Source organism: Heterodontus francisci, chromosome 3, assembly GCF_036365525.1.
Source record: "Heterodontus francisci isolate sHetFra1 chromosome 3, sHetFra1.hap1, whole genome shotgun sequence".
NCBI classification, from domain to species: domain Eukaryota; kingdom Metazoa; phylum Chordata; class Chondrichthyes; order Heterodontiformes; family Heterodontidae; genus Heterodontus; species Heterodontus francisci.
In genome coordinates this window covers 153,496,216-153,513,024 of record NC_090373.1, presented here as the reverse complement: position 1 = coordinate 153,513,024, position 16,809 = coordinate 153,496,216, and positions in this window count along the sequence as shown.

Here is a 16,809-nt window from a genome sequence, read left to right as displayed (position 1 = left end):
CAGATTACGACACTTGAGCTGCATATCCAGACTCCTTTTGAATGAGTTGAGGGTCTCTGCCTCAACTATCCTTTCAGGCAGTGAGTTCCAGACCCACACCACCCTCCGGGTGAAAAAGTTTTTCTTCATCTCCCCTCTAATTTTTCTACCAATCACTTTAAATCTATGCCCCTTAGTCACTGACCTCTCTGCTAAGGTGACTAGGCCCTTCACCTCCACTCTATCCAGGGCCCTCAAAATTTTGTACATTTCAATCAGATCTCCTCTCAACCTTCTCTGTTCCAAGGAGAATAACCCCAGCCTATCCAATCCTTTCTCCGAGCTGCATTTTTCCAGTCCTGGCAATATCCTTGTAAATCTCCTCTGAACCCTCTCTCGTGCAATTACATACTTTCTGTAATGAGGTGACCAGAACTGCACACAGTCCTCAAACTGTGGCCTAACCAATGATTTATACAGTTCCGGCATAACCTCCCTGCTCTTATATTCTATACCTCAGCTAATAATGGAAAGGGTTCCATTTGCTTTCTTAACCACCTTATTGACTTGGCCTGCTACCTTCAGGGATCTGTGGACATTCACTCCAAGATCCCTCATTTTCTATAGACTTCTCAGTATTTTCCCATTAATTGTGTATTCCTTTGCCTTGTTTGACCTCCCTAAATTCATCACCTCACACTTCTCCAGGTTGAATTCCATTTGCAACTTTTCTGCGTATCTGACCAGACCATCAATATCTTCCTGCAGCCTAGAGCTATCCTTCTCTCTATATACCACACGGCCAAACTTTGTGTCGTCTGAAAACTTCTTGATCATGCCCCCTACATTTATGTCCAAATCGTTAATATATACCACAAAAAGCAGAGGACCCAGTACTGAGCCCTACGGGAATGCCACTGGAAACAGCTCTCCAGTCACAAAAACATCCATCAACAATTTCCCTTAGTTTCCTGCCACTGAGCCAATTTTGTATCCACCTTGTTTGCCTTTGCTCCATGACCTTTTGGTCAGCTATGTGGCCTTGTCCAATCTGCACCTTCTCCTTTGTTATCTCTTGCCCCACCCCCACCTCACTTGCTTATAACCTGTGACATTTTTAATATTTGTCAGTTCCGAAGAAGGGTCACTGACCCGAAACGTTAACTCTGCTTCTCTTTTCACAGATGCTGCCAGACCTGCTGAGTGGTTCCAGCATTTCTTGTTTTTATTTGTATCCACCTTGCTGCATTTTCCTGGATCCCATGAGATTTTATTTTTTTTACCAGTCTGCCATGTGGGACCTTGTCAAAAGCCTTGCTAAAATCCATGTAGACCACACCAACTACACTACCCTCATCTATCTTCCTTGTTACTTCTTCAAAAAATTCGATCTAGTTGGTCAAAAAAGATCTTCCCTGAATAAATCCATGCTGACTATCCTTGATTAATCTGTGCCTTTCTAAGTGACAGTTTATCCTGTCTCTCAGAATAGATTCCAATAATTTGCCCACTACTGAGGTGAGATCGTCTGTGCTGTTCTCATGAGATTGTGCCCCTGCTGCTATAAGCCTGTGACTGCCCACCAATGTGAGAGTATCTGTGCTGGTGGAGGGTCCAGGGGAGTGATTTGATGCTGCATCCTCTGAGGTCTCCTCATCCTCAGAGGTGGAAAGCTGTCCCACAGGTCCAGCAGCTGCCTTATCTTCTACATGACCTGCGAGAGAGAAGAGCAATGAGAAAGCACTGCGCATTCCAACATGTTCTTCTGACTACTTATCCTCTGGATCTCCATGTGACCAGTGATAGCCACATGAGTGCTATGTTTATTGCTCGCCATAGGGTAAATTGCACCCGTCCTTTAGGGCACTCACTGTCTGGCGGCTCCACACCCATCTCACCATCAGCGACAGGATGCCCTGCCTCCAGCCTTCTAGATCCATTGGTGTAAGGACCACCAGATATGGCACACCGCTCCACTCCTTCCTCTCTCTTCTCTTGAAAGCATATAAATGAATATTGTCACTTGCCCATCATAGACAAGCACCACACCTATGTTGGTGCAGCCTAACATCCACAGGCATACCTGCTGCAAGCAGCCATTCAGAACTGGCAGTGCAGGGGTCAACTCTGACTGACCGGTGTCTTCCACAGAGTGGCTCCCATGCATGTGGCAGCCAATGCTGCTACCCAGATGGGCACCCCCTTCTCCAATTTCATATTCATCTTTTGTAACATTTAAGGCTGCGAGCTTAATGCTATAAACTACACCACCGCCTCCCCCAAATGTTAGGGTGATGGCAGGTAGTGGGTGTAAGGCATGATCATACGATCTGCAGCCTATTAAGGTCCCTCTCCCAAGCCAATTGGAAGTTTCTAATTGGCCAGACAGCCTCCATGCAGGCAGCAGATCAGGGAGCCAGCACTCCAGATTGCTTTTAAAAAGCACCCCACTACTGATGATGAAAAATAGCTACAGCTGTGACCTCAGCTTAGACAGCTGTTCTAGCGTATACTGGAGGGCTTCCCCCAAGTGGTCCAGGCATCAGAAGCATTACTTCAGCATGCTGGTGGTCTGCTCCATGATGTTCCTGGTGGCTCCATGGCTCTCGTTATATGCCCGCTCTCCTCGTGTCATCTGGTGGTGGAGGGGGATTTTCAACCACGTGTACAGGGGGCATCCTTTGTCCCCAAACAGCCAATCTCTGGTTCTTTGTGTTGCATCTTCCTTAAACCTCTATATTAGTAGAGATTGTAGACAAAAACTGAGCTCTCCAGATGGGATCAGTAATACAATATTGTGGGTTCTTCATTGAATACTGATAGAGCAGCTGATACATCGAGATGAATTTTTTCCTTTTCAAGTATCTATCCAATTCCCTTTATCTATTGAATCAGCTTCCATCACTCCATCAGGCAGCGAATTCCAGCAACTCACCACATGCAGATCTTGATTCTATACTAACCTCTAAAATTCACACAGTGCCACTATCTGAGTTGGTGGCTGTAAGTGTCAGATCAAGTGACAGTTCTCCTTCATTAGTGACATGGTGTTGGCTGTCTTCCCCTTGGGAAGGTGTTTCTTCAAGAATGCTAAACACTTATGGTGTGTTACATCATAGCTCTTACATGACTAACATGGTCTCATAGCCACACCTCTTAAAGGTATACATACACAACACTTTGGAGGCACAAAGATGGTGGCAACAGCAGGCTGCCTCAGAATGAAGCATTATGGTTGATGCTGGATAATGGGGATTCACCAATATGATGCACTGTGCATGTTCACAGCTCAGCTGCACATTAATTGAGTGTAGCCTTGTGATTATTATATCACTTCCTGTTGACATGAGGAGCCACAGAGTTATGTGCATTCAGTCGATGGCTCCCTGCACTGTTGGGAATTCTATTATCCTGGCAAATCCACATTCCACTCATCCCACTTCTCCCACCTTAGAGAGAAAAAATGTAATCACCTGTCTTAGCAGAGAGAGCCTCCGTCACCTCCTGGATGCACTGATGAATGGCGTATTGGGAAAGGTTAGATATGTCGCCCGCTCCCACCTGGAAAGATTTGGTCACATAGAAGTTTGATGCCGCTGTGACCTCTAATGCCACTAGCAGTGCTGTCCTTGCACTGATGTGAAGCGTCATGTCATGTTGAAGGAGCTGGCATGGTTCTGTACCCATCTCTTTGGTGAACCTGTGTTGCCTCAGTCATTACTCCTGGCTCAGATGGAGGAATGAGAGGTGCTCTTGAAAAACCCATGCTGGATAGGGCCTTTTTCTGGAGAGCCCTCCTCTTCCCTCTTTGCAGAGCTTCCTCGCTCTGCAGCCTGTGCTCCATTTGTTCGTCGTGTTGCAGATCCAGAGGCACTGCAACTACAGCCTCCAAACCCCTTGCAGACCACAGGTCACAAAACCCTCTGCCTTCCCTGAACAAATGTGGAAATCACAAACAGAACTCCAAAACAAGCAACAGTCCTTTCAAAAAAGCAAAATGCTGCGGATGCTGGAAATCTGAAATAAAAACAAGAAATGCTGGAAATACTCAACAGGTCTAGCAGCATCTGTGGAAAGAGAAGCAGAGTTAACGTTTTAGGTCAGTGACCCTTCTTCAGAACTGGCAAATATTAGAAATGTAAAAGGTTATAAGCAAGTAAAGCGGGGGTGGGGCAAGAGATAACAAAGGAGAAGGTGTAAACAGTCCTTTCATAAACTGCTCCACAGCAGAATTAAGTCAAAAGCACTTCACTTACAAGTTGGCGGCTTGTATCTTTAAATGGCGCAAGTGTGCAGGGTGGAGCTAGGTTAGAGGTGGTGTGGGGGGTGGAGTGGGGGGAGGTTCCCTGTGTAACTGAACTCAGCACAGAGGTTGACCTACAAAGAACAAGTTTGAAAGATCTGTGTCAAATCAGCCGGAATGGCTGATTGGTGTCAGTATTACAAGCACCAGAAACGCTTAGGAGCCCAAGTTCATGGCCAAAGGCTTTAACTAGAAGTCTACTCCACACAACAATTCTATGGGAAAAAAGTACCTTTCTGTGTCTTGTTATATCATGACGTGCAGGCCCTCTTCTACTTATAATTAATCAAACTTTAAACTTCTTGCTGTTATGCAGGACCGGCTGCTTTATGTCCAAGTCAGAGATTCCTGTGAACCATGGCCGTTTGGAAAAATAAATTAATACTATACAGTGAGTCTTTGTGGATAACAAGAGCATAAATTGTATCACATCAACACAGACTTGAAAGTGACACATTTATAACACTGCATATGTCAAACCAGATGGATATCAGTAGCTGTATTGTTATCAATCGCAGGAGCTGTTGGAAAAACTCTGGCACAAAACCATTTAGCCGTTGCTGCAGCAACATTCTGAGGAAAGAAAAATGGAAGGAGGAAAAGAAAAAAAAGGCTTGCATTTATAAAGCACCTTTCATGGTCTCAGGATGTATTATAGCATTTCACATCCAATGAAGTGCTTCTGAAATGTAATCACTGTTGTAATGTGGAAAACATTGCAGTCAATTTGTACAGATAAAGGTCTCGTAAACAGAATTGGGATAAAATCCACTGCTCTAGTTTGATATAGTGCCAAGGGGTCTCTCACATCCACTTGAGAGGCAGGACAGGGTGTCAGTCTTATCTTATCCAGTGCAGAGCACCCTGGATATTGAAGTGGAGTGTCAGCCTAAATAATGTGTTCAAATCTCTGGATTGGAATTAAACCGATGACCTTCAGACTCAGAGGCAAGAGTTCTACCAACTGAGCCATGGCTAACACAATCCTTACTTGTTATGGATACAATTTCAGCCATAGAAAGGAATAATCTTACTGATGGAGATGCTCAGATCAAGTCTGCTTGACCTGTGCTATGAGATCTGTTCCCATACTCGGAGTAGATTATAGACCACAAATAATGGGAAAGAAATCAAGCAGAACACTCATAGGGGGCTTGCAGTTGTAGGCTGATCTGTAATCTAACTCTGTGTACCCATATATTATTTTAATACTAGCTTCCCCAGCCTGTGAAATGTGATTTTAAAAACAACTGTCATCTACATTGCACCTTTAAGGTAGGAAAGTATCCCAAGGTGCTTCTCAGAAGCTCAAACTGACAATTCAGACAAAAATTGACACTGAGCTACTCTCTGTTTTCTGCCTGTTAACCAATCCTTAATCCATGCCAGAATATTACCTCCGATCCTATGTGCTTTAATTTTTCTAACCAACCTCCTGTGGGGGTCTTTATCGAAAGCCTTCTGAAAATCCAAGTATACTACATCCACCAACTCCCCTTTATCATTTCTGTTAGTAACATCCTCAAAAAGCTCCAACAGGTTCGTCAAACATGATTTCCCATTCATAAATCCATGTTGACGATGCCCAATCATTAATTATTATACGTGTCCATTTATCACATCCTTTAGAATAGATTCTAACATTTTTCTACGACTGATGTAAGGCTAACAGGTCTGTATTTCCTTGTATTCTCTCTCCCTCCATTCTTAAATGGTGGGGTGCCATTTGCTACCTTCCAATCTGCAGGAACCAGAAGCTACAGAATTTTGGAAGATGATCACCAATGTATCCATTATCTCCACAGCTACCTCTTTCAACACTCTGGGATGTAGAATATCAGGTCCTGGGGACTTATCAACCTTCATCCCCATTAATTTCTCCAATACAACCTTATTACTAATACTAATTTCCTTCAATTGTCCCTAGCCCCTTGGATCTCAAATTCTGGGAGATACCTTGTATCTTCTTCAGTGAGGACAGGCACACAAAGTAATCATTTAGTTGCTCTGCCATTTCTCTATTCCCCATTATAAATTCTCCTGACTCTGCCTGTAATGGCCCCACATTTGTGTTAGCCAAATGTTTCCTTTTACATACCCTGTCATGAAGACCCCACCTGCAATAAATGAGGTATATTAATTTTATCATATGAACATTGATTTTTAAACTGTTGCTGGAGTGAAGAGATGACTTGTTTAAAGAGATCAGCAGTGGCTGGAAAAGATTTGCATACTGAGAGACAGTGCTTGGACACAATAAAATGGTTCCCTAGTCCAATTAACCCAAATGGATTTTGATCACCAGACATTGAATGTATAAGAAAGCCAGCATCCCAGGGTGTCTGCTAAGATGGAGAATCCACAAATGCAGGAGTTTGTTAAAAGAAAAACAACTAATCACATGACCACAATAATATAAAAGCAAAATACTGCAGATGCTGTAAGTCTCAAATGAAAACAAAACATGCTGGAAATATTCAGCAGATCTGGCAGCATCTGTGGAGAGTGGAGCAGAGTTAATGTTTCAGGTCTTTCATCAGTCACATGACTAACCTGCTGGCCCAGGATTTTTGATTTTGAACTGCTCACAGGATAGTTTGGGTCAGATTGCAACTGAACTTGGAAGAAGAGAGCCTCTCTCCTGGCTAGCTCTCTCTCTCGCTCTCTCTCTCACGAATCTCCGGATCCACTGAAGTAACTTAAACCTCAAGAGAGAAAATACTCTTACATCGAAACAAGTTTTAAAGCGTGCACTGGGCCCCAATGAAACAAGAAGATTTACCGGCAATCAAAGACTCTACATGGAACTCAAAGGACCGTAAATAAATCCCAGCAATTGCCTCAAACTTTTCCCCTTTATTCTTTCTACTTTTCTGTCTCTATCTGCATGTGTGTTTATCACACATGCATGCTAGTGTGGTCGCATCACATATTTGCAGTCGTTAACCGAATTAGAGTTTAAGGTTAATAAACATCCACCTTTCTTGTTTAAATCTAAGAAAACCTGTCTGATTGATTTCTTTGCCTTACAATTGGAGATCAGTGGACAAGGTTTCACTGAGAGGGAGTTAAAGACACGATGTTTTAAAAATTAAATTCTGTTGTGGTTAAACCAGGAAAAGGCTGCAAGGGAACCCCGAGACCCCTTTCTCATCTGGTCGTAACAGAAATTTGGGGGCTAGCATTCCGGATTTGATCCACAGACAAATGAGAAATTGGAAGTGGGAAGACAAATTGATCCTAATAAAAAAGAGAAAAGATTTCAATGCAAGTTTCTTTGTGGTTGTTGTACGAGAATACTAACATGTCAGCCTCTGAAGCCATTAGCTCCCCAAGCCAGGGTGAAGTAACTTGGGATAAGTTAAAAGCACTGTGTATGGAGGAGTTAACAAAAATGGCTGAGCAGTGTGGGATCACTGTCCGTGCCAAGGCTAGAAAGTCTGAACCCCTAAGACTAATGGCCAGACATTTTTCCCTTGAATCCGAAGAAGCAGAAATAGGGTTAGAAATAGAATCTGACAGGGTATTGCTTGCAAAGCTACAATTGGAACAGAGGAAACTTGAATTTGAAGAAAGAGAAAGAGAGAGACAGGACAAAGAGAGAGAAAGAGCCTTCCAGAAGGAATGCAAAGAGAGAGAGCTGAAGCGACTTGAGTTAACTAGGGAGCAACAGAGTAACCCCAGTGAAAGCATGGCCATTATGGAGGATCGTAATTCAGGGCTGGGTACAGAATTGTTAAAACTTTCCCAATAGACTCCAAAGTTCAATGAGGGACATGTGGAAGCATTTTTTGTATCTTTTGAAAAACTAGCAAGGCAGTTAAAGTGGCTAGCTGAGACTTGGGGCTGGATTTTAAGCCCCCCCCCCCAACCAGCGGGTTGAATGGTGGTGTGTGGGCGGCAAAAAATTGAACAGGAAGCTCTGGGAGGCCTCCCCACCCCGCTCCCGCTTCCGGTCAACTTTACGGCGGTCAGGCGGTTGGGATGGGGGGGGGTGGTGGGGAATGGTCCGCCTGTCTTGAGGCCAATCAAGGCCCTTAAGTGGCCACTTAATGGCCACTTAGGGGCCCTCGCCCACCTCCACAGGTATTTTACCTGTGGAAAACGGGCATGCTGGGGACGTGAAAGGCTGCCCAGTGGTAGCTGTCGGCCTGTCCACACACCGGGGGGCTGACATGTCAATCAGGCACAAGGTGCCCGATTGAGGGCTGCTCCCGCCTCCCAACCAACCCCCGGGACTCAAGACACACCCTCTCCCTCCAAACGACCACCCTAGCCTCACCAGGGCATGACCGATCTCCCTTTTGAGGCATACCCAACTTACCTTCCCTCCTGGCTGCATGTCATCGGCTGGGCTGCAGTCTCAGCAGTGGCCACCACTCCCAGTGGTGCTGCTGGGACTAAGAGCGGCTGGCCCGCTGAATGGCCAGCAGCTCAATGAGGCGTGACTTCCTCCCGCAAGCGGGTAAAAGTCCTGCCTCGGGACAATTAAAGCCCGGAGACTTGTAAAATGCAGGAAGGATCCCCAGACTAGGCGGAAGCAGGTTCACCACTGACGTAAAAGTCGGTGGCAAATTCCCGTCTGCCTCAGATAAAATGCAGCCCTTGGACTCTGTTGCTACAAAGCAAGCGAACAGGAAAAGCACATGAGGTTTATTCCCTGTTGCCAGATGAGAGTTCATCCAGTTATGAACTGACAAAAAATGCTATCCTCGGGGTATACCAGAAGCCTATCGTCAAAAGTTTAGAACCCTCAAGAAGCAAGATAATAAAACTACCTGGAGCTTGAGAGAAATAAGCAGCTGGCTTTTGACCAGTGGCTGAGGGCTCTTAAAGTGCATCTCAGCTATGAACATCTCAGAGAGGTAATTTTGCTCGAGGAATTTAAAAACCTTCTCCCACTCTCCATAAAGACACATGTAGAGGAACAGAAGGTTCATGGAGCCCGGCAAGCCACATTCCTGGCTGATGAGTTTGCTTTCATTTATAATTCAGTTTGCCAGGGAAAAACCTTTCCTATCACCCCCACAAATCCGAGAAGGACAAAGGGTGGGAAAGTGATAGAAGTCAAAGCAATCCTGGGAGAGAAAGAAAACCAGGAGACACAGGGAGCCCTCCTTCAGCCAAAAAGGAAGGTGCTGTAAGTAGGAGTGAAACCCAGAGACCTATGTGCTTCCATTGTAATAAAGCAGGGCATCTAAGAGCTGACTGCTGGAAACTAAAGGGAAAACTTGTAAGGTTAATCAGGGCACACTCGCTCAGTGAAAGAGAAGGGACCCTAATGGGAAAACTGCAGAACAAGCTGTGGCTCTAACTGCAGCAGCAGGTAGAAAAACACAATACCTCTGTAAGATCTTGGACAGAATCAGGAAATGTTTATGTACAATTGAGCTCAAGATGTGTCGACTTACTGGGTAAGCAAGAAATCAGAGTTTAAGCTGGACACAAATTATTGGACTTATTGAGTTTGATGACTGGCACTTTTGGCATAAAAGTTGAAAGATTGTGAATGGTCAGAAACAGAAGCAAAGGAGGAGACAAAGTCATTTGTGGATGGATGTAAATACTGGCTGGAGACTGACACCCGTCGAGTCACGAAAACATTGGCTGTGTGAAATGGACTTGAAGGCGAGCTGCAGTCTAGACAAGGAAAAGAGACCAAAGGACATCACAAACTACCCTGCCCAATGACCATGCAGGTAATAACCAATCGGAGCTGTAAACTACTGCTGTGAAATACCGATGTGTATTGATCCCTGCTATGTACCTTAATAAAGATTTACTGTAACCAACTGGTATCAAGTCCGAATCCTTACATGTGCCCTCTTCTCGTTTGTTTTAGCACTTGAAGGAAGTTGGCTGGTCAAAATTGCTAAAGGCCTCCTGCTGCTGTTGGTGGCCATGAAAGTAACTGGAAAGAATATTTTCCCATTGAAAACATAGTCTGATTTTAAATGATCATGCAAGCTGAATTTGGAAAAAGTCACGGTTGGGAATTTTTCTGGTACCTGCAGGCAGCAGCATTGTAAATGTGTTTGTGAACATTTTCTCTGTTGGATATTTCAAGCAACAAATAAAGACAGACTAAAAGACCAGAGGGACTCTTACCCCATTATTTGTGATGTGATAACATTGTTGTGTTTTGGTTTATTGAAAGTTACTACAACTAACCAGAACTTGGAGAGCGTATGTCAAAATGAAAAGGACTGCAATTGTTCCAAGAGAACTCAATTTATTTTGCTTACGGCCACTTTTGGATGGTAACATTAAAATTCCAGTTTTTATCACAAATCCTATTCCTCTTTCGATCATTTCTGAGAAAGTATATTTTTAGTAGCTTGCACCTCGCATTTATCCGATTGCTGCCCCACTTTGCTAAAGGCTAAACCTTTATATGAACATATTCTACAGAAAGATTCTGGTACCGAGGAATGAAGCCTCACTACTTTTTTTAAACTTTGTAAAATCAGAAACTAGAGGGCCAATTTTAACCCAGCTCCTTACTGGCAGGAACTGGGTGGGTATGTGTGGATCAAATTTGAGTCTGGAGGCTCCTTGCACACTTTCTGCACCATTCCTGTTATCCCCTCCCCACAGCCATTTTAATTCATGATGCATATTGGGCACGTGTCCCAGGCAAGCAGGGTCCTCATGAAAAGGTAAAAGTCACACTTCTAGGATGTCATACTCACCCCCACTGAATTTTAATTCCAAAGTGTTGTTTCAGCCAGAAGTGCCAAGTTGATGATCCATCTCGGCCTCCTCCTGAAGTCCCCAGCATCACAGATGCCAGACTTCAGCCAATTCCATTCACTCCGCGTGATATCAAGAAACAACTGAAGGCACTGGATACTGCAAAAGCTATGTGCCCTGACAATCTTCCGGCAATAGTACTGAAGACCTGTGCTCCAGAACTTGCCGCGCCCCCAGCCAAGCTGTTCTAGTACAGCTATAACACTGGCATCTACCCGGCAATGTGGAAAATTGCCCAGGGATGTCCTATACACAAAAAGCAGGACAAATCCAACCCGGCCAATTACCGCCCCATCAGCCTACTATTTATCATCAGTAAAGTGATGAAAGGTGTCATCAACAGTGCCATCAAGCAACAATTGCTTAGCAATAACCTGCTCAGTGATGCTCAGTTTGGGTTCCGCCAGGGCCACTCAGCTCCTGACCTCATTACAGCCTTGGTTCAAACATGGACAAAAGAGCTGAACTCAAGAGGTGAGGTGAGAGTGACTGCCCGTGACATCAAGGCAGCATTTGACCGAGTATGGCATCAAGGAGCCCGAGCAAAACTGAGGTCAGTGGGAATCAGGGGGAAAACCCTCCGCTGGCTGGAGTCATACCTCGCGCAAAGGAAGATGGTTGTGGTTGTTGGAGGTCAATCATCTCAGCTCCAGGACATCACTGCAGGTGTTCCTCAGGCTAGTGTCCTAGGCCCAACCACATTCAGCTGCTTCTTCAATGACCTTCCTTCAATCATAAAGTCAGAAGTGAGGATGTTCGCGGAATATTGCACAATGTTCAGCACCATTCGTGACTCCTCAGATACTGAAGCAGTCCATGTAGAAATGCAGCAAGACCTGGACAATATCCAGGCTTGGGCTGATAAGTGGCAAGTAACATTCGTGCCACACAAGTGCCAGGCAATGACCATCTCCAACAAGAGAGAATCTAACCATCTCCCCTTGACAGTCAACAGCATTACCATTGCTGAATTCCCCACTATCAACATCCTAGGGGTTACCATTGACCAGAAACTGAACTGGAGTAGCCAAATAAATACCGTGGCTACCAGAGTAGGTCAGAGGCGAGGAATCCTGAGGTGAGTAACTCACCTCCTGACTCCCCAAAGCATGTCCACCATCTACAAGGCACAAGTCAGGAATGTGATGGAATACTCTCCACTTGCCTGGACGGGTGCAGCTCCAACAACACTCAAGAAGCTCGACACCATCCAGGACAAAGCAGCCCGCTTGATTGGCACCCCATCTACAAACATTCACTCCCTCCACCACCGACGCACAGTGGCAGCAGTGTGTACCATCTACAAGATGCCCTGCAGCAATGCACCAAGGCTGCTTAGACAGCACCTTCCAAACCCACAACCTCTTTCAACTAGAAGGAAGAGGGTAGCAAATACATGGGAACACCACCACCTGCAAGTTCCCCTCCAAGTCACACACCATCCTGACTTGGAACTATATCGCCGTTCCTTCACTGTCGCTGGGTCAAAATCCTGGAACTCCCTTCCTAACAGCACTGTGGGTATACCTACCCCAAATGGACTGCAGCGGTTCAAGAAGGCAGCTCACCACCACCTTCTCAAGGGCAATTAGGGATGGGCAATAAATGCTGGCCTGGCCAGCGCTGCCCACATCCCATGAGTGAATAAAAAAAACGTCTCCAACCTCCCAGGAAAATTTAGTGGGATTGGTGGCCGAGAGCTCCTGAAGCAACATAAGAATGGGGTTCTTGTGTGAAAATCACTGGATCTGAGGATCTATTGCTGTTTGGTTTATTAGGAGAGCATCCACCTTCATGAACACTGCTTCTGAACTCTTAGGAACATAGGAGCAGAAGTAGGTCATTTAGCCCATCTAGCCTGCTCCACCATTCATTACAATCATGGATGATCATCCACTTCAATGCCCTTTTCCCACAGCCCTCTGGGTAGAGAATTCCAAAGATTCACAACCCTCTGAGTAAAGAAATTTCTCCTCATATCACTCCTAAGGGGTTTCCCCCTTATATTGAAATTGTGTCCCCTGTTCTAGACTCCCCAACCAGGGTAAATATCTTGCCTGCCCTGTCTAACCCTTTAAGTATTCTGTAGGTTTCAATTAGATCACCTCTCATTCTTCGAAACTCTAGAGAATACAGACCCAGTTTCCCCAATCTCTCTTCATAGGATAGTCCAGCATCCCGAGAACAAGTCTGATGAACCTTCATTGCACTCCTTCATTCCAAAGATAAGGGGACCAAAACTGCACACAGTACTCCAGGTGTGGTCTAACCAAGGTTCTATACAATTGAAGCAAGCCTTCACTTCTCCTGTACACAAATCCTCTTGCGATAAAGGCTAACGTGCCATTAGCCTTCCTAATTGCTTGCTGCACCTGCATGTTAGCTTTCAGTGACTTATTGACAAGGACATCCAGGTCCCTTCCCTTTCTAATCTCTTACCATTTAAGAAATACTTTGCACATCTATTCCTCCTACCAAAGTGGATAACCTCAAATTTTGCCACATTATATTCCATCTGTCACGTTCTTGCCCAATCACTGAGTCTTTCCAAATCCCCTTGAAGCTGCTTTGCATCTTCCTCAAAACACACATTCCCACCTAGATTTGTGTCATCCACAAACTTGGAAATACTACATTTGGTCCCCACATCCAAATCATTGATAGATATTGTGAACAGCTGGGGTCCAAGCACTGATCCCTGCGGTACCTCACTAGTCACAGCCTGCCAATGCAAGAATGATCCGTTTATTCCTACTCTCTGCTTTCTGCCTGTGAACCAATCCTTAATCCATGCCTGTATATTACCTCCTATCCCATTTGCTTTAATTTTACTAACCAACCTCCTGTGGGGGTCTTTGCCAAATGCCTTTTGCAATCCAAGTATACCACATCCACCAACTCCCCTTTATCAATTCTGTTGGTAACATCCTCAAAAAACTCCGACAGTTTCGTTAAACATGATTTCCCATTCATAAATCCATGTTGACTCTGCCCAATCAGATCATTATTGAGCAAGTGTCCATTTATCACATCTTTTAGAATAAATTCAAACATTTTCCCAATAACTGATGTAAGGTTAACAGGTCTATAATTCACTGTTTTCTCTCTCCGTCCCTTCTTAAATAGTGGGGCGACATTTGAGATCTTCCAATCTGCAGGAACCGCACCAGAATCTATAAAATTTTGAAGATGATCACTAATGCATCCGTTATCTCCATAGCTACCTCTTTCAACACTCTGCGATGTTGAATATCAGGTCCTGGGGACTTATCAACTTTCAGCCCCATTAACTTCTCCAATACAACTTTTTTACTAACACTAATTTCCTTCAATTCCTCATTCCCCCTAATCCCTTGCATCTCTAATTCTGGGAGATTTCTTGTACCTTCCTCAGTGAAGACAGACACAAATCATTTCACTTCTCTGTCATTTCTCTATTCCCCATTATAAATTCCCCTGACTCTGCCTGTAATGGACCCACATTTGTCTTAGCCAAATGTTTCCTTTTTATGTACCTATAGAAGCTTTTACAGTCCATTTTTATGCTTTTTGCTAGGTTACATTAATATTCTATTCTCCCTTTCTTTATCAGTTTCTTGGTCCTCCTTTGCTGTATCCTAAAATCCTCCCAATCCTCAGGTTCACTTCTATTTCTGGCAACTTTATAGGCCTTTTCTTTTAATCTTATACAATCCTTAACTTCCTTTGTTATCCACAGTTGATTGCTTTTACTTTTTGGATTTTTGTGCATTGAAGGAATGTATAGTTGTTATAAACTATGTAATAATTCTTTAAAGACTATCCATTGCCTATGTACTGTTATACCTTTTAATGTATTTTCCCAATCCATCTCAGCCAATTTGCCCCTCATACCTTCATAATTTCCTTTGTTCAAATTTAACACCCTGGCTTCAATTGAACTACCTCACTTTCAAACATGATGTAAAATTTTATCATATAATGGTCACTCATGCCTAAAGGTTCTTTTACAAGATTATTCATTAGCCCTTTCTCATAACATAATATTAGATCTAAAATAGCCTGTTCTCTAGTCGGTTCCTCAACATACTGCTCTAGAAAAACATCCCTAACACAGTCCAGAAACTCCTCTTCTTGCCTTGCAGCCCTTAGATCAGCTTTTTCTATTTACTATCAGCACCACTCTTGCTTCTTTGTTCTGGGTAGAGCAATTCTTGGAGTGGGAAGCGAAGGAGAAGCCGCATCCTCAGCAAACCACCATCACTTACACCTGGGTCTCTTAGAATGACTAACGTTAGAAGGACTGTGTGCAGGAGGCCATAGCCAGCACTCAGGGTTACCTTCTTGGATCTAGCTGAGGGCCAGTGCAGGAACAGGCTGTATTTCTTCAGGCAGGCTGCCACAGACCTGTGAAACCTCTGGCAGCAACACCTACTGGCCCGTGGTCCTCAAAGTCTCCATAGCCCTGTACATTTATACTACAGGATCTTTTCAGTCTGCTGCACGGGACATCAGCATCATCTTCCAGTCTACCCATTACAACTGCATTAAGAAGGTGACAGAGTCCCTCTTTACCAGAGCAGAGCAGTCCATCACCTTCCCCACTGAGCTCAGCAGTCAACAGGAGAGAGCAGCAGTGGACGAGTTCCCTCGTATGCGATGCATCATAGAGTGCACACATGTCACCATCAGGGCAAAGGAACACCAGCTATTCACCAGTAGAAACAGAAACCACTCTATCAATGCACAGTTAGTGGTTGATCAAAGGAACAACATCATGCAGGTCTGCGCAAGCTAAGCAAGGAGTTGCCATTATCCATTTATATTCAGGAACTCTACCATTCCCCTGCTATTTGATCCTGTGAGTAACATTACAGGATGATAAGTGGGTGGGGAGGCCAGTGAGTGATGCTTCCTTGCAGATCTGACTGATGACTATCCTGGCACAATCCCACCAGGCCTGAGCAGGGCAGATACAATCAAAGTCAGGGCACAACTAGGATCCTTACAAAGCACATGATTGCAGTGTTCAAGCAGAGCTTAGGATGTCTGAACAGCTAGTGGGATCTCCCTGTAGTATACCCCAGATGGAGTGTCGCACATTGTCGTGACTTGATGCATGTTATACAGCATCACATTGCAGAGAGGCCTGAATTTGGAGAAGCAGTAGCAGTCATTAGATGAGGAAGTCCTGGGGGAAGGAGAGGAAGCAGCAGAGGAACAAGGGCCACATCAGCACTATGGAGTCAGAGATGGCAGTTCATAACTCAGAAACTTGTTGAACTTCTCACATCCTGGACCTGCGAACTTAGACAGAGCCCCTCTGCAGAACAGACCTGTTTACACCCTTCCTTCACCACTCCTTTAATCCTGCTTTGAACAACATTCCAACTATTCTGCCAACTACTGCATCCTTTACTATAAAACTACAGTGACGGTGATGTAATAGTAATGTCACTAAACTAGTAATCCAGAAGCCCAGGCTAATGCTCTGGGGACACAGGTTTAAATTCCACCATGCCAGTTGGTGGAATATAAATTCAACTGGTTACTAAAAATCTGGAGTCGAAAGCTAGTCTCAGTTTCATGGCACCATTACTATTATCGATTGTTGTAAAAACCCATCTGATTCACTAATGTCCTTTAGGGAAGGAAATCTGTCCTCCTTACCTGGTCTGGTCTACATGTGACTCCAGACCCATAGCAATATTGTGGTTGACTCTGAGCTGCCCTAGCAAGCCACTCAGTTGTTAAGGACAATTAGGAATGGGCAAGAAATGCTGGTCTTGCCAGCA